An 18843-nucleotide genomic window follows, 5' to 3' on the forward strand; every position below is an offset into this window, starting at 1 on the left:
TCAGAAACTAGGGGCGTTCACACCACTTAGGTCTGCAAACAAGAAGGGTGGAGACCCCAGGGGTCACCAGCTGTGGCTTCCACCCCGACCCTCTCCCTCTCATTTTAGCTTCAGATTTTGGCAATAATTATAAAATTTGAGCACTCCACCCATCATATTCATTTTTATAAAATGCCACTATGTTTAATTTGTGTTAGAGCGTCATTAAGAAGGATAAACTACTGTACAGTAATGTATTATGTCTATTCCATTTCTTTTTTAAAAATATAAACAGTATTCTATCCTCCAATCCCACCCCACCCCTAATGGCTATAAACCGCTCCAAAGATACCAGAAAAAGAATGACTCCTTTGCAGAACACCTGGATTCTCCCCCACCTGACCTCTCTCAGTTCCTTCAAATCATGCTCAAAACAAGGGAGACATGGCCCTCAAAGACCAAACCCTCGCTTTCCCTGTTAACACACCTCTTCTTCAGTTAAGGCATACTGCAAAAGGAACCAGGCTAGCAGTCCGAGACTAGTAAGGTAAAGGAGATCAGGAATTTGCCAACATCACAACTGTACAACTCTGTGCACATCTCAGGAAGAAGCAGTGGGCCCACTATAGCCACACAAAAAGGAGAAGAGGGAACGCATAGCAAAGACTAAAGGAGAAAGATATTTGCAACATTTCCTATGCTCATTTGTGTGCACAGATGCAGATTATGATTTTTTTAAATTGCTGGGGGAAGTAATCCCACTTCCACCTAAGACATAACCGAAGGTGTTGGCCTAGAGGCCTTTGCTTTTATCCATCTGATGCTTTGCCCATCTCTGTGCTGGTCCTTTGCAGTCAGAAAAAAATAATAACGGGAGACTCCAGCAGTTGCATTAATGCTTATTATACCTGTGCTCTGTTCCCACTAGGATACATTCATTAGTCCAGCAGTATGTAATTGCCATAGTCAAGGCCGGATTTAGGTTTGATGAGGCCCTAAGCTACTGAAGGTAATGGGGCCCTTTATATGTCCAACTGTCCTTTGTCAACAACAAATACTGTATTTTTCGCTCCATAAGACACACTTTTTCCCTCCTAAAAAGCAAGGGGAAATGTGTGTGCGTCTTATGGAGCAAATGCAGGTGGGAGGCAGGTGGGAAAAGCCCCCAAGAGCCGCACACACGCTCCGCACGCTCTTTAAAGGGAGCGCGGCTCTTCCTGGCTTTTGCGGGAGGTGGGGGAAGGGACAGAGGGCAGCCCCTTCTACTTCCTCGGGGAAAAGCCCCCAAGAGCCACAAACACGCTCCATGCGGCTCGTGAAAGGGAGCGCTGAGCAGAGCCTGGGATGCATACAGGCTCTGCTCAGCACTCCCTTTAAATAATTTTTTTTCCCTTGCATTCCCCCTCTAAAAACTAGGTGCGTCTTATGGAGCGAAAAATACGGTAGTCTGTTTTTTGTGTTGAATATATGCTATATGGCAGGCATCCCCAAACTCGGCCCTCCAGATGTTTTGGGACTGCAACTCCCTTCATCCCTAGCTAACAGGACCAGTGGTCAGGGATGATGGGAATTGTAGTCCCCAAACATCTGGAGGGCCGAGTTTGGGGATGCCTGCTATATGGTAATTTATGGACTTAATAGGTATCTAAAGCCATTTGCACATGTTGCCATTCTCTGCATCAGCCTCCACACTCTCATCCCCTGCTGTGTACACGGACTTTGAGAGTAGATCCCATTGAACAGAGATTCTTATTTCCATGTAAATACACACAGGATTGCAGGTTCACATATAAATACTTAAGAAGATTTCCTCCCCTACTTTGCTTGATTATCTTTAAACCTCTTATCTCTTTCTCCAATCCACACTCTGCATGGCCCACATTTGCTCCAGGGCAGACACCTGTCTTTCTGGCTTTCTGCTATCTCTATAAAGCACCCGAACAAAGCTGTCACTAAGTACAGAAATAAAAATGACAGATAACCCTTCTCTATAGGAAAAAAACAAACCACATAATCATGACCAATCCTCATCTGCTGCTCAAATAAATTCCCTTTTCTTCTCCTTCTAACCTTCCACATGCCTGACATATTTAGAAGTCTATACAGGACTGGAAACGGGAAAAAGAAAACAGGGAACTGTTTCTTCCTCTAAAAGTTACAGCATTTTCTGAAGGAGCTCAAAAAGGCTCAGAAAGCGAAGGAAATTTGTGATGGACTTAGATTCTTGTGGCATTTATTATTAATTATTATTATTATTATTATTATTATTATTATTATTATTATTATTTGTTCCCTGCCCATCTGGCTGAGTTGCCCCAGCCACTCTGGGTGGCTTCCAACAGATATAAAAACATAATAAAACATCAGACATAAAAACTATGCAGCACTCAAGTTAGTCCTGCTAATTCTCAGGTAATCTCAGAAATGCATCGCCACCGCAACCTTGAAACTGCTGTCCCAATTCACTGATCAAGCAATTCAAAACAGATGGCATATAAAGATCTCTCAATTGAACAGTGAACAGATTAGCTTTTATGTTGATGTATGGAGCGCTTACGACAAGCATGTGGCCAGGTGCTGTTGAACTACAGTTCCCATCTTCCTTGACTACTGGTACTGCTGGCTGGGACTGATGGGAGTTAGAAGTCCAAGAACTTCTGGAAGACCAGACCACAGACGGGTTCTCACCTTCCAACTTCTGCAAACTGCAAATAGCAATATTCCGTCAGAAAAAAACATTTCTCTGTGTGTGTGTGTGTGAGAGAGAGAGAGAGAGAGAGAGAGAGAGAGAGAGAGAGAGAGAGAGAGAACTGGGAATACCGTTTCTGAGATTATGCCTCTGTGTGCACCGCCTTACAAAATGCAAATGGGTGTATCCAAAGTTGTTCGACTCAGAACAGACGCATTGAAATTGATACGCATAACTAACATATGCCCATTTATTCCAGTAGGTTACTCATGAATGGCACTTAGCTGAATACAACCCAAAGTATGCTTCCCCCAAGCCGCTTCTTTAGAATAATTGCTTTGTCCTATTACGCAAATTCACACGGTATTTTTGAAAACGGCTACAACTCGTGCAGTTCACTAAGATATATTTAAAGCGGAGACCATCCCAATTAAATTTCAGTGCATTTTGTTGTTCAATAACCTGTCCATTAAAAAAAAGCTGTGGTTTTCAAAGCATGTCTTGGAGAAAACTCTTGGGCTTTTTCAGAAGCTTATCAGGGATTATCAAAGAAGTGGCAAATATGGCCAAAAGTAAAGGCAGGCAGTCATGTGCCACAGGTATTCTGTGTGTGCCTTAGAACGGCCAATAATTCTGTGGCAGAGGTGAAGGCTAATAGAGAAAGGCTTTCTCCAAAGGCATTCAAAGTTTGAACGCCCACGGCATCAAAACAATAGCAAAGGCCATCCATCTGAGCAAGTCGTCCTTCACAGGCGGAAGATTCTGGGTTCAATTCCCAGCATCTTCAGGTTGGGCCAGGAGAGACCACTGACAAGTCAGGTAATAATGAGCCCTAAAAACAGAGTTTTTATTTACAAAATGTATACACTGCTTGGTTGTAAGAAAACGTTTAAATGGTTTGCAAAACTATGAAACATTCAAACCCTCATTTTTATAAAAAAAAGAGTTAAAAATTAAGACATTCTAAAGAATGTCAACAGCAGCTTTTTGTACAAGCATGCTTAAACAAAAACGTTTTAAGCAGGTTCCACAGCAGAGAGTACAGCAAAGGGACCTGCTTGATGTCAGGAGCTGCCACACTAAAAGACTGATTTCTAACAGATGCAGAACGAGTATTATGAAGCATCAGCTGCAACACTGCCAGTTCTGCAAAGGGAAAAGGTCAAATGGACACATTATGGGGTAAGGTAGGCCTGGAGGCAAACTGGTCTCAAGGTGTAAAGGCAGTGGTTTTCAACCCGTGTGCTGTGGCACCCTGGGGTGCCTTGAATGATGGTGCCGCAGGCAACACTGGCCTCTGATGCCCTCTCATGTCTCTGCCTCCCAAAGACTTGCACAGTTGTTTATTGCAGTAGCCCTGGCTACAAGCTCCACAGGCGAATTGTGCCTCTGTGGCTGGCCAGGGGGTGCTTCCCAGGCCCCTGTGGGGCAGTGTGAGGAGGCACCAATCTTTGGGGCAGGTGGGCAGGGCTCAGAGACCGGCTGCCTAGAGGACTCCCAAGGAGAGGGGAGAGGAGGCTGAGGAAACACTCCACAAGGAAGGGTGTTTGAAAAAGGGTGAGAGGCATGCTGGCAAGGGGTAAAAGGTAAAGGACCCCTGGACGGTTAAGTCCAGTCAAAGGCAACTATGGGGTGTGGCGCTCATCTCGCTTTCAGGCTGAGGGAGCCGGCATTTGTCCACAGACAGCTTTTCAGGTCATGTGGCCAGCATAACTAAACCACTTCTGGCACAACGGGACACCATGATGGAAACCAGAGCGCACGGAAACACTGTTTACCTTCCCACCACAACGGTACCTATTTATCTACTTGCACTGGTATGCTTTTGAACGGCTAGGTTGGCAGGAGCTGGGACAGAGCAACAGGAGCTCACTCCGTCACAGGGATTCAAACTGCCGACCTTCCGACTGGCAAGCCCAAGAGGCTCGGTGGTTTAGACCATATAATTGACATAACTGGGCTCCTGAGCCCCACAGGGGTGCCGCAAAAAGAATGTAGTTGGTCAAGGGAGCTGTGGACTCAAAAAGGTTGAAAACCTCTGTGTTAAGGGCATTATAAACAAATGATAACTCCTTGAACTTCGCCCATTAGCCAATGAGCAACTAGCGTCGATTTCTACACAAAGGAGTCATACAGCTGACTGTGTCCCACTCCTGCCAATGACCGTGTCTCTCTCAGCATTCTTCCATAACTGCAGCTTCCTTATCAAGCACAAGGGTAGCTGCACATAGAGTGCATTGCTGTAACCCAATCCTGAAGTCACCGCCAACAGCAGAACTTCTGCAGTCCAGTTCCATTAACCGATTAAGAGCCCTGAAAGAGCAGGCAACCTGCGCAGAATAGATTCTTATCTCCTTTCCTTTCGTGTTTCTACACAGCTGTTCATTCATATGTGCCCCCTCCTCTCATAACAGCTGAGCATTCTTCTTTTTTTCCTGGAGGGCCGAGCTGAGTTCCCCCCCCAAAAAAATAATAATGACACCATTGACCCAGAGACATGCAGGTGTGCTCAGAGAAAATATCACGTGACTGAAGTAGTCAAGGGACGAGAAAAGGCACAAGGGAGGAGGAAGGGGTTAGCTGTCTCTTGATAGGAGATAAGGGAACGGATAGATTTTTGGCATAGTTTGGAAAGATAATGGTGGATGGGAAAGAGATACGATATAAAGTGGAGGAAGAGGAGGAGGTGGCAACAGAAGGGCTGGGGCTGAGGGACATCACAAAAGGATTGCCCCAGTGGTCACAGGACACCGTCACCTGCTTGTGGCACCGACTGGCTGATAAGATGGGACCTCAGCAACAAGCCAGCAGGTCACAGAGCAGGTCACAAGGCACAGAATGTACACAGCCCAGATCTGCTGAGCAAATGAAATATTGTCAGCTTGGCTGACCAACAGCAAAACCTTGAACCAGCAGCTCAGAGAGCAACGAGGCACGGAATGCCCGCAGTCCAGTTTTGCCAAAGGAAGAGGCTGACGTGAGTTTGGCTGGGATGAGAAACTTCCGCAGACCTGCAGCACAAAGAGTGGTTGGGTGAGAAAAGGGCCAAGGAAGAAGCCAAGCAGGACAACTGAAGGAAGCTGATGGAACAGGCAACAATAACTATTGAGTAAGGGAACTGTTAAATAATGAGAAAGCCCAAACATAGCCCGCCCCCCTCCCTCATGCTGAGAAAACCTTTATAACCTTTATCCATGTCAGACTCTGGAAAAGGTGGCAGCGCCACAATCCACAGGTAGTGGGTGTGCTGCCAAGACCACCCAAAATGCTTACTGGCACTTGGAAAGATCCATCTCTGCCCAGACGCTCTTATCCCTGCCATAACCATCATCAGATGGACCTAGCCCTACATTCTGCTGTCATGTTTCCCACATTTCTGACTGCTCACAGAGGCGCTTCTTTCATAATTGAAACCAGAAGGACGATTGGCGCCTACGCTTGACAAAAGTCCGTCTTAAGAGCATCCAAGAGTAACTTGCCCTTTGAGAAGACTGCCTTTAATGTATCTATGATTCTGTATCCTAGAGGATTGCCTAGAGGATGTTACAGCTTGTGAAGAGCAGCAAACCCTGGCCGTTTTTTAAGGAGATCTTGAACCTGTGGCCTTCTGATGCAAAGCCTCTGCTCTACCCCTGAGCTATCATTGGCCGACTGGAAGGATCCGTGGCCAGACAACAGAGTTGCACCAGGGAAAAATGCAAGAGGAGTCCTACTGGAGAAGACTCAAGGCCCGTCTAGGGCAGGGCTCTGTTCTTACAGTGGCCAATCAGATGCCTACGGGCAGCCCACAAGCAGAGCCTGAGGCAGGCAGGCCCAGCCATGAGGCAAGGTGAGGTGTCTGCCTTGGGCGGCAGGATCCACCAGGGTCAGCAAATCCAGGCTCCGAGGAATGCATCACCTGCTGCCGCCACCGACACAATGGCAGCAACATCTGCAGCAAGCTCCTTGGAGGCCAGATCTGCCACCTCTTTGGTATCCCCCACGCCACCCTTTACAGAGGCCTCTGGTTGAATAGAAGGTGCTGCTTGTCTCCTCCCACCCTTGTTCCTGGTGCAGATCTTTAGCCCCCTATTGTAGACCTTCCCTCACCCCTTCTTCCCTGACCAATGGGGGATGGGCAGCATTTTGTGGTTCGCTTCAGGTGCCAAAATGTCTTGTGCCGGCCCTGGTCTGAAGGCAGTGTCCCCCAAAGTAGTTCTGTTCACATACTGACTTTTGGCTGTGCAACAGAACTTCCCTTCCTTCTCCCCATGCGCTGCCTAAATCTGTTCTGGGTCTTCCCCCGACCCTCCAGAGCAGATTTGGAGGCTGCATGGAGAGAGAGGGGAAGTTCTGCTGTGCAAGTTCTGTTGCACAAATGGAAATCTGTGCACTAGCAGAACTGTTTCATTATATACCGCCCTGAGTACCTCCAGCACTCTTTCTGCCCTTGTGATTCCCAACAGCTGGTTTTCAGAGGAATACTGCCTCAAGAGGCCGGAGGAACAACCTAGCCATCATCACTAGAAGCCATTCACAGTCTCAGCATCTATGAATCTGTCAATTAAAAAAATAAAAGTTTTAATTAAAGGATGTTTATAGTTAAGGGTACATAAAACATCTCTGTTTTCAATTCACAGAGTCCTTTCTACAGGTGTGAGACACAGACGTTGTGAGATCTCGGGGAGATCTTCCATTCTTTTGCTTAGTATATGAGCAGAGTTTTTATGTCAGCATTGTTTTTCCTTTGTCTGTTTGTTTTGTAATATAATAATAATAATAATAATAATAATAATAATAATAATTTATTATTTATACCCCAGCCACTCTGGGCGGCTCCCAACAGAATATTAAAAACATGATAAAACATCAAACGCTAAAAACTTCCCTAAACAGGGCTGCCTTCAGATGTCTTCTAAAAGTCAATATACGGGTAGTTGTTTATTTCCTTGACATCTGATGGGAGGGCGTTCCACAAGGCGGGTGCCACTACCGAGAAGGCCCTCTTCCTGGTTCCCTGTAACTTTGCTTCTCACAGTGAGGGAACCAGCAGAAGGCCCTTGGAGGAGGACCTCAGTGTCTGGGCTGAATGATGGGGGTGGAGACACTTCTTCAGATATACTGGGCCGAGGCCGTTTAGGGCTTCAAAGGTCAGCACCAACACTTTGAATTGTGTAAACCCCTCAGCAGGATACAAATTAATATGGCTAGTCCAATCCTCTTTTGAAGCCATCCAATTTGGAGGCCACTACACTACCTCCAACAGGACTGGGCTCTTTGGGCTCGCAGCACCCTTTAGTCACGAAAGTCAACTTACTTTGGCTGCGATACACAGAGCCATTCAAAGGCAGCAGAAGACTGCAGGCAAAACAATGAAAGGCAGAAAATAGACTTCTAAAAAGAAATACATCACACACACCGGGTGATTCATGGCCTATAATACGCAAGCGTTGATTCAGCTCAATGCCTTTTCTGCACCAGACAGCAGAAACCCAAGTGTTTTGGCAGCTGGAGACCCAGACCCCCAGTTCCTATAAGCTCTAGATGGGAATTCAGAAGAAAGATTCCTAGGAGGAAATGAGGCTTTTGCAGTTTAAAAGAGAGTAAGGAGAAGGTTCAGGGTTGTCTGAGCTTGCTTAGAGAGAGGAAGGGTGCTGCCTGGTTTTCTGTGGTTTAGACCTAGATCTGAGCTCTGGAGCATATATATTTTTAAATGCTGTGTTCCAGGAGGAGGCAGAGAATGACTTTCAGCATCCTACTGAATTTCCAACTGACACAGGGCAAGAGGGAGAGAGACCTGCAAGGGGAAAGAACAAGATTCTGAACCCAGGTCAAAAATGCTGCCAGTGCAAAGGGCTCAGCCAGCGGCAGGGATGCCAAGAGTCAAAAGTCCTGCTTAGCAAATAAACAAACGACTTTGCAGGCCACCAATAAAGCAATCAGAAGAGGAGGAGGAGGTTGCCCTTCCGAGGCTTTTGCTCCAGGTAAAAAGATCAAGGCTGCAAATTGCTTTATGGCTTTGTTCAGCCTTGAACTGATGCCACCTCAGCAGGAGGGTGTTCAAGGTTGCAAGAGCTTGGGGAGAGTGATCAGCATGTTCTGTACGAGGGCAGAGGAGGAGGGCAAGCAGTGGAGGAGGCACAGAAGTCACTACAGAAACCCAGCAGGTTGGATAAAAGGGAGAATTCCCAGGAAGATACTGTTCCTGCCACATACCAGTGCTGCAGAAGTGAGAAAAGCAGGAGGCACCTCAATCCTCATTTCAGGCAAAGCTGTTAGAAGTTACAGGGAAAAGCCACAGCGCTCTGTTCTACCTTGTTACTATTTGTGAGCTGTAGATGCAACCCTTTTGCTGCACGGGGACCTTTCCCAGCCCTGTTTCATAAGGGGAGGGGGCTGCCCTGGGGGACATCTTTGATAGCCTTTTCTTCTAAGGAGCAAATCCTACACGAATCCAGAGTGGTGTTCCTTAGACGGTTGGATGGCACCTTGTACGTCTCCTTTGCGCCAACTGCTGCAGCCATGCTGGACCACATCAACAAGGCCGAGAACAGGTTTTTTGTTACCTGAGGCAGACCCTGGGAAGCCCAGGTCCCCCATACACACTGCCGAGGCCTGTGCCCTGGGGAGGTCACTTCAGTAAATAATAATAATAATAATAATAATAATAATAATAATAACAACAAAAACAACAACAACTTTTATTTATACCCCGCCCTCCCCAGCCAGAGCTGGGCTCAGGGCGGCTAACACCAGTAAAATCACAGTAAAAAACATAATAGGGGGAAAAGAAAAAGAAGTAAAAGGAAAAACCAATTTAAAATACAGGTTAAAATGCAATTTAAAATACAGCCTCATTTTAAAAGTAGCCAGTAAATCAAGGCCATAAGGGAACGGAAACATAAGGGTCAGACTGAGTCCAAACCAAAGGCCAGGCAGAACAGCTCTGTCTTGCAGGCCCTGCAGAAAGATGTCAAGTCCCGCAGGGCCCTAGTCTCTTGTGACAGAGCGTTCCACCAAGTCGGGGCCAGTACTGAAAAGACCCTACTACTAATGCAGCAGTTTGACTTCACCCCCGGAGGCGCACTCCATTGTGTCTCGAGATAGACGGATGTCAACAACAGGCAGGCAGATTTTATTCTGACTGTCTGTTGGTAGACAGAGCCGGAGTCAAAAGTGGGTGGAGCAACAAAGATGGATTTTACCTTTGCAGGGCTGTGACCTGGAAGTGAGCAGTGTTGCTGGGGGGGCAGTGGCCTGCATGAGACCTGGAGAGAGCCCCCCAGGCCAGATACAGAAGCCTGGAGGCCTCAGGCTCCTCCACCTCTGCTTTACTGCATAGATATGGAGGGAAGGGAAAGCAAAACCCTTCAGTTCCTCAGCCACCCTAGATTTTTGGTTTGTTTTTAAAGGAATTTGGGCAACCCCAGCAGACAGCACTGAGCTAAGGGAGGTTCATAGCCTGATCCCACATCAAGGCATCTTCCAAATGCTTTATGCCACTTTTTAAGTGACGCAGAGCCCTTTTTCGGATGCAGATGTTCAAAGTGTCAACAAACAGGAGAGAGAAGTGTCACACATCCCCCAGCCAACGTTCATCCAGGAAGGCTGCACACTGCCTGGAAACAAAAGGGGTGGGAGGCTGATTTAAAACAGAAGCTACATTAGCCGAATTACATCCTTCATGGACTTCTCCATGCCGCAGGAAGGAGAAACCAGTCATACAACCCGTGAGAAAGAAAGCACAAATTGGGGGGGTGGGGGGGACAGGTGTTTATTGTGGGATCAGCACGGCCTCACGTGTGCAGCTTTCCTGTGGCATCTGTGCCAACCATCGGCATCCCATATTTTGCGTTGCCAGCTCATCTTTGTCTCCCATTACATCCAGATTTACCTCCTTGCTCTGCATGACAGGAAGTCACGCATCTTGGATGCTAGGCCCAGGTCAGCACATCCTTGCTGAGATGATAAGTGGCTTCCTTCCTGTTATGCAAAAGAGGATGAACTAGCCTCTAAGAGAACAACCTGCTTCAGTTACTAGATTCTTTTGGGGAAGGGACTGGCTGGCAATGAGGTTGCAAAAGAGGCTCTTGCCATCCCCAGGGGGCCTGCAGCAATTTCTGTGACCCTGGAAATATCACACACCTTCCTAGCTGGCCTGGCCCCCACCTCCCATAAAGGAGCAGGTTGAGTATAGAGCCCCTCCCTGCGTGTTAACTGTGTGAGCCACCCTAGGTGCCTTGGAGGAAAAAGCAGGATATAAACACAATGAAAGAAAGAAAGAAAGAAAGAAAGAAAGAAAGAAAGAAGAAGAAGAGTTTGGATCACTTCCCGAAGGAGTCTCAAAGCGGCTAACAATCTTCTTTCCCTTCCTCCCCCCCAACAAACACTCTGTGAGGTGAGTGGGGCTGAGAGACTTCAGAGAAGTTTGACTGGCCCAAGGTCACCCAGCAGCTGCATGTGGAGGAGCGGAGACGCGATTACAATACTACCGCCCTTAACCACTACACCAAACTGGCTCTCAGAAAGAAAGAAAGAAAGAAAGAAAGAAAGAAAGAAAGAAAGAAAGAAAGAAAGAAAGAAGTTGTGTATGGAGCCTATGGACCGCCAACGTGGCACTCTCTGTGTGATGTGGGACTACAACTCCCATCAACCCTGATCATTGGTCATGCTGGCTAATGCAGATGGGAGTTGTAGTCCAATAATATCGGGGAGGCCACCAGCGTTGGCTACCCCAGTCGAGACTAATACAGCTAGTTTACAGAGCGTAGTTCAAAGAGATAAACATCAACACAGCTGGTGGAGTCTTACAGGGATTGCCTTCTCCACAGACAAGGGATGAAGGAATAGGACAGGCACTACCAACAGGTAGATCGTGATCTACCGGTAGATCACTGGACGTCTGTGGTAGATCACTGGTAGATCACCGCCTCCCCCCAAAGAAACTCAACAACTTTGGCTCCCCTAAAAAAAGCTCAAGTTTGCCCTGAACCCCCCCAAAAAACAGGGCATGAGAAAAGCTCAACAACTTTGACCTGAACCCCCCAAAAGGGGGTAGATCACTGCCAGTTTTTAACTCTGTGAGTAGATCACAGTCTCTTGGGAGCTGGCCACCCCTGGAATAGGAGAAAGAAAAGGAGACAAGGATCAGCTCCCTCTCCTTCTCTGTGCTACTAGGCTAGGCATCTAGCAGACTGGCTGAGAATTATGATAAGAACGGAAAAGGAAGGGGAAATTGCTGCAGTCTGTATGTTCGCCTGTGGTCAGGAATGGAAATCAGTCAAGTGGATGCAATTGTTTTTAAGCCTGTAAACTGCATGTAAGTAGTTACTTTTAATAAAACATTGTTTTTGGCATTTCCTTCACCTGGAAATGAACTTTAAGCTACATAAGTCACATAAATATTTACATAAGTGGTGATAAATAAGAGACCGTGAGGCAAACTTGTTTTTAATCAGATTTCTGCAGTAATCTAAATTTGTACTGATGAATATAACAATTAAAAAAATTAAAAACAAGAAAAACCAGTTTATACGACTACAGAAACAAGTAAAACAATTGCACCAGCATTAAGGACAGGGTGTGAGGAACTACCTGTTATTTCTGACTCGAACCCTACCAGAAATCCTTGGTGACCCAATAACAAAACCACCCAAAGATTTACGAAGTAGATCCTGATGTATCTTCTGCCCACTCCTGCATTAGGCTGCATATGCACTATGAATTTAAAGCACCTTTTCTGCCTCCAATGTATCCTGGGAATTTTAGTTTACCCTTCCCAGAGCTATAATTCCCAGCAGATTTAAAGCACATTCCCTCCCTTTAAAAACAAACAAACATGGGAACTGATGTTTACCTCTCAGAAAACTACAATTCCCAGCACCTTTAAACTATGGTTCCCAGGAGTCATGGCGGGGACATGCTTTCAGTGTGTGGTCTGCTTGCAGCTTGAAACACAATTCAGAGTCTGTGGCAGCACTGGGCACCAGCTGAAGCTCTCTCAACTCCACAATTCCCACCCTGGGGCCTTGGCAGGAAGGAAATCCACACACACAAAGCCCTTGACCCCACCAAGCGATAGGAAGAGCAGCTGGCTGCGAAATCCTCTCCAGATCAAAGAAGAGCTCCTTTCCTGAAGAACTGGCACGCCAGAAGCAAGCAAAGCTGAACTTAAACTGGCAACAGCAGAGCCCTAAAGGGCTATTGCTGCATTTGCGGGCTCACGCGCTAAACCCTGTCTTTACCCCAAATGATGAAACAAGAGGCCAGAGTACAGTGGTACCTCAGGTTAAGTACTTAATTCATTCCGGAGGTCCGTTCTTAACCTGAAACTGTTCTTAACCTGAAGGACCACTTTAGCTAATGGGGCCTCCTGCTGCCGCCGGAGCACGATTTCTGTTCTCATCCTGAAGCAAAGTCCTTAACCCGAGGTACTATTTCTGGGTTAGCGGAGTCTGTAACCTGAAGCGTCTGTAACCTGAAGCGTATGTAACCTGAGGTACCACTGTATGGGTTCAAATTGACCACAACTTTATTGAGCTTCAGAAGTGGGGAACTTGGCACAGGCCTTGGCAGGTAACCCTCTCAGCCCGCCTGGCTGAGGATATGCAGGAAGATGAGGTCCAGTGAGAGGGGACTGTAAAGCGCAAACTTACACAGCATGCCCTTCCACCGAACTCGTCCCGGGAGTTTGACCTACATGGGTCAGGGACTCCCGGGTTTTGCCCTTTAACGGGCCCTGCAAGCGCCGCCGCATGGGAAGGGAGCATGAATGCATCCCCCCCCCCAACTTGATGTTAGACTAAAGGATACCTTGCCAAGGCCGAAAACCACCAAAGTTGTGACAAAATACTACAGGGAAGGTGAAACCTGCCAGTGCAGGGAAAATTCCTTTCTGGTTCTGAATACAGCAACCATATTACGGCCGCAGCAGCACCCACTGACCTTGAATGCAAAATATTAGCCTGTAGGGAAAAGAATCATTAACTTGAAGACTGCTGACCTAGGATGAAATTATGGAGGCAATAAATTTGAGGGAGGGTGGGTGGGTGGGTGATCCTGGAAGGAAGAACAGCAAAAGAGGCTTCAACAACGGAGTCAGCCTGTTTTCTTTTGGCCTTAGGCCCACGCCCGACCAGACCAGCCATTGTCCTCCCTGGCCGAGGGTGGGTCAAAGGCCGGCCCAAGCAGGTGGGTGGCACCTGCCCAGGTGAGCCCTGCTCGGCCGCAAACTCTGCCCACCTGTGGGGAAGGGAGGGCAGAAATTGCTTAGACTTCAGCCCAAGGAATCAGCAGAAAACGGGGCCCATCTGTGAGAGTTGGTTACAAGAAAAAACAGTTTGCACGGAGTAACCTCTAGGCATGGGGAAGAAATTAGATCCAGTTCACATTTAAACTCACACTTTCCGAAACAATATACCAACCAAAACACATGCAACCTTCAAAATTTGCCCTTTGCAATGAGGTTCTCCAGTCGAGTAATGTGCACAAAAGGCAGGTACTAAACGGTTTTTTTAAAAAAAATGCGTATTTCAGTGAAAACAGCACTCACAAATGCATGACATTAGGGGAAACGTGCTTTGCAAAAATGTTTCTATTTGGGAGTAATTCAATGTGTATATTAGGAGGAATTCAAACCAAAGCGCCGATCAACTTTCATGAGGGAACTGTTTCTTCATGAGGTAGAGAGCTGGATGTCAGATTGGGAAAGTGAGACACAGCGAGAGAAACCAAAACCGACAGATCTGCCAGGCCCTAATAACCACATTTGACCACAAGTGCTGGTTGGGAAGCCAGTAACACCCATGGGAAAAGGGCAGCAATGAAAAGGCGGCTATTTAGCCCTGGGCCCTACCTAGTTTTAACATGACACGGAGTTCCCATGCACCTGGTTGCGCCACCAGAGAGAGAGAGAGAGAGAGGGAGAGGGAGAGAGAGATGCGCATTTGGGGGGCCCAGGCATGAAATTTAAAGCGTGAGAGGCTACAGTCCACAAGGGTCAGATTTAAGACAGTCAGTAGGCCGAATGCAGGGTCACAGCTGTCCCCTGCAGCAAGAGTGCCTCTGAGCACACACAGAGTCTGCTTTTCCCTTCCAAGGGCATCTTTTCCAGGCAACTCACAGCTCCAGCAGGGATTCCTGGATCTTTTAACAGTTAAGCAGCAGGGGAAAGTTTTTTTTTTAAAGGCCTAGTTCTCCTCCGAAGGGGAAAACCTTCATCTCTACTGCTTCAGTTCAAACTGCAGGTGCTGAATGTGTGTGTTAAGGCCGGGAGGGTGGTGGTGGTGGTGCTGAGATTTAGAGTCGTCAAGTTGGAAGGGACCATGGGGGTCATCTAGTCCAACCCCCCACAACACAGGACTCTTTTGCCCAAAGTGAGACTCGAACCCACCACCCTGTGATCAAGAGTCTAATCCTCTAATGACTGAGCCAAATCGGCAATAGCCCAGTGCTTCTCTCCACACCATTCCCTGCACTCAGAAATTTTGTATGTCAGGGAGAAAGGATCCAGCCTCAGTGAAAACGAGGCGTGGGTAAAAGTCAGCAATTGCTAGAGGGAGTCCGCACTCGATCAGACCAAGGGTTCAGTATGAGACAGCCTCCTCCAACGACTCATTTGAGCCAGGATTTGCGGTAGTCCCAGAACTGTTTTCGGGGCCACCTGACCATCTCTGAACATGTGAACCAACAAATGCATGTCTTCCAAACACTCCTCCTCTTTCACTTGCCACAAGTTGCTCCATCACTATCATCATCATCATCATCATCATCATATACTGCCCTATACCCGCAGGTTCACAGGATAAAATCAAAATCTAAAACCACAAAAGACATCACCAAATAAAAACAACAACCCAATAACCCCTCCCCAACACTTCTTAAAAGGGCATAGGATGTCCATCAAATCAACCAAAAGCCTGGTTAAAAAGGAACATTTTTGCCTGGCACCTAAAGGATGTGGAGCCACTGCAGAGAAGGCCCCATTCTCCTGTTGCCACCCTCTGGACCTCTTGCGGAGGAGGCATACAAAGAAGGACCTCAGAAGATTATCTGAGGGTCTGGGTAGGTTCATATGGAAAGAGGCGGTCCTTGAGGTATTGTGGTCCTGAGCCGTTTAAGGCTGCATAGGACAAAACCAGCACTTTAAATTGGGCCCGGAAACTAATTGGCAGCCAATGCAGTTGGACCAGGATCAGTGCAATATGCTCAAACCGTCTTGCTCCAGTGAGCAACCTGGCCGCTGAATTCTGCACCTGCCTGAAGCTTCTGAACAGTCTTCTGAGGCAACCCTACATATAAGGCATTGCAGTAATCTTTTAGGATGTGTAAAGTTGCCAGCTTTTCTCTCGTGGTAAAATTCCTGTGCTTTTTTTAAATTTAAAACCCCCCTGCAAAACAGGCAGAAACCCAACAGGTGCGGTTTCCCTTCTCACTGCAACTGGGACACTGTGAAAAAAGAAACCCCACTTCTCCTCCTGGATTCATCCCATTGCTCCAAAGCAGGGAACTGTTCACGGAACAGAGCGGCTCCAGCAAGACGAGGCATTTTACTCCAGACTTCACAATATCATCCTGCAGTTCTTTCTCTGGCTTACTGGCTCCAACACAGCAACCAATAAAAGTGACGGCCTGAAATTCAAGGAGTGCCTCTCATTCCCTCCAAGGGAATCCTCCCCAAACTAGGAATGGCATTTCCCTCATCCTGCACTGCCAACCATTCCACACACAGAAAACCACACAACTGGAAGGGAGTTGCCATCCCCAAAACATATTTTCCACTTTACGAGCTCAGTAAAATAATAATAATAATAATCTTGCTATGAAACCAACCTGAATGTTTGGGAGCCACGCCTGCAACCTAAAGGTGCTCTGATTGGAGTGGGGGGGGGGTTAGAGACAGCAACCACAGAGAACCCAGGTGTCCTGGCTGTTCCAATACATCATACCTTCTGTCCTTGACAGGAGAACACAGAATTATGTCTGCCTTTGCTGCTGTTGAACCACAATCCCCTTTCAGGAGAAACCAGGCACACTGAGCTCCCGCTTCAAAGGGCTCAGTGCGCAGAACATGTGAAGAGATGGAACTGACTGAGCATTTTTCGTAGAGCGATTCACGTCAAGCCGCCAAGTGGTCAGTCGCAGAGCTTTCTGGGGCTCACATGCAAGGCAGCCCACAATACTTAAGTGATCACAATACTTAAAGCCTATTTCCATCCTAAGCAGCCCCAAACACACCTGAGGGGAAGGCACACGTTTCCAGCAAGATCCGCTTTGCAAAGGGACCCCTTCTTCCAGGTGTCCTTTATATCACACATTCACGATGATTTGGGTTCAGGATGCTGCCTGGGCAGTCGTACGCAATGCCGCTTTCAGTGCTCAGTTGCACCTGCAAATGTTTGGAGGTGGTCCTGTTGCTTCGCTACCAAGCAGTCCGTATTTTGCAAGATCCTGAAGACACCCCATAGCTTTTTGTACCACAAACGCCCAGCTATATATCTCTCATCGTTGCACTATATGCCCTGCAGGCAGTGCCAGTGCATTGGCAGAACAACTAATTGCAGAACAACTAATAAAGCAAAACAAATCTACAACCAACGCGATTCACATTAAGCTGTCAATGAAGCTCAGGTCAGTTACCGCTGCTCAGCCTAGCCTACCTCACAGGGTTGTTGTGGAATTTTATTTTATTTTAATTTTTTTAAGAGAGCCCTGCATTCGACCTTGAGCTCCTGGGAGGTGTGATATAAAGGCACGAGGGAGGGAGCAAAGCCACACCTTTTGAGCTTCGGCTTGTCGGGTTTGTCGCGCTTAAAGAGTCACCGAGAGCAGGGTGCCAACTCTGTAGAAAGGTCCCGACGACGTAAGCCCGGTTTGCAGCGGGCACGAAGCTCACATGCCCTCCGCAGAGTTATGCCGAGCTGGCGGAATAACAACCGGCTGACTTGGCACCTTCCGGGTGATGCGGAGATATCGATCTGCCAGGGGAGCAGGAACGTGCGGAGGAGATACGAAGGAGCCGGGCTAGGGATGAAGGGACCAAAACCACCCCGGCCAAAAATCCTCTCTTTTAAGACTCCCCGAGAAAAAGAGAGAGAGACAGACAAAGACTCTAGTTTGGAAGGAGCAGCTCGTCAAAAAAGAAAGCCCCGCTCCCACTAGCTATGGCCGCTGAAGAGCGACGGCAAATGCACTCTGCATGTGCTCAGGGGCACCCTCGTCTCCTTTTCCCCACCTGCACCCGAACTTAGTTTCAACGGGCTCCTTCCTCTCTCTCCTGCCCTTTGCAAGTTGCGCACAAAGCCTGGACGGCGGTGGGGCGTGGGGGGGTGTTGGGGAAGGCGCCCCCCACGCTTCTCCCCGGGGGTCCTCACCTGGTGCCAGAGACTCCCCCGCAGCCGCTTCCCGGTCCCTTTCTCTGCCTTCGGAGCCCCATCGCGGCCGCTGCCTTTGTAGACGCGGCGCCTCGCGGCTCCCCGCCCCCGGGAAGGCGGATCCCCGCAGGTCCTAGCAGGGGTTGGATCCCGTCGGCGCCTGCCTGTGGTAGTCCGGAGACCCGGCGCTCGCTCAGGCTCACTCACTTCCACGGGTCTCCTCGGAGTAGAGCTCAGTTGGCATTGCGCTTTCGTTTAAGCGAACGAGAAAGAGTGCTCTTAACCAGGTTCAGCGGCGTGTGACTACTTGGCAAAGCTCCACACCCCCATCTCACAAATGTTGTTGTTTAGTCGTGTCCGACTCTTCGTGACCCCATGGACCAGAGCACGCCAGGCACTCCTGTCTTCCACTGCCTCCCGCAGTTTGGTCAAACTCATGCTGGTAGCTTCGAAAACACTGTCCAACCATCTCGTCCTCTGTCGTCCCCTTCTCCTTGCGCCCTCCATCTTTCCCAACATCAGGGTCTTTTCCAGGGAGTCTTCTCTTCTCATGAGGTGGCCAAAGTATTGGAGCCTCAGCTTCAGGATCTGTCCTTCCAGTGAGCACTCAGGGCTGATTTCCTTCAGAATGGAGAGGTTTGATCTTCTCGCAGTCCATGGGACTCTCAAGAGTCTCCTCCAGCACCATAACTCAAAAGCATCAATTCTTAGGCGATCAGCCTTCTTGATGGTCCAGCTCTCACTTCCATATATCACTACTGGGAAAACCATAGCTTTAACTATATGGACCTTTGTTGGCAAGGTGATGTCTCTGTTTTTTAAGAT

General features: G+C 47.9%; 1 protein-coding gene across 4 annotated transcripts in view; it reads right to left on the minus strand.

The window, feature by feature from the left end:
• The window catches only part of HSD3B7 (hydroxy-delta-5-steroid dehydrogenase, 3 beta- and steroid delta-isomerase 7), a 56642-nt gene extending 38385 nt beyond the window's left edge, over positions 1-18257 (minus strand). For 3 of the 4 annotated variants that reach the window (XM_053360730.1, XM_053360729.1, XM_053360728.1), the window contains exon 1: positions 18019-18257. The gene's annotated coding sequence lies outside the window, so the exon portion shown is untranslated. The remainder of the gene's footprint in view (positions 1-18018) is intronic. The other variant, XM_053360726.1, reaches the window with a different exon arrangement.
• Positions 18258-18843: the final 586 nt, after the last annotated feature.

This window comes from Podarcis raffonei, chromosome 13 (genome assembly GCF_027172205.1).
Source record: "Podarcis raffonei isolate rPodRaf1 chromosome 13, rPodRaf1.pri, whole genome shotgun sequence".
NCBI lineage: Eukaryota > Metazoa > Chordata > Lepidosauria > Squamata > Lacertidae > Podarcis > Podarcis raffonei.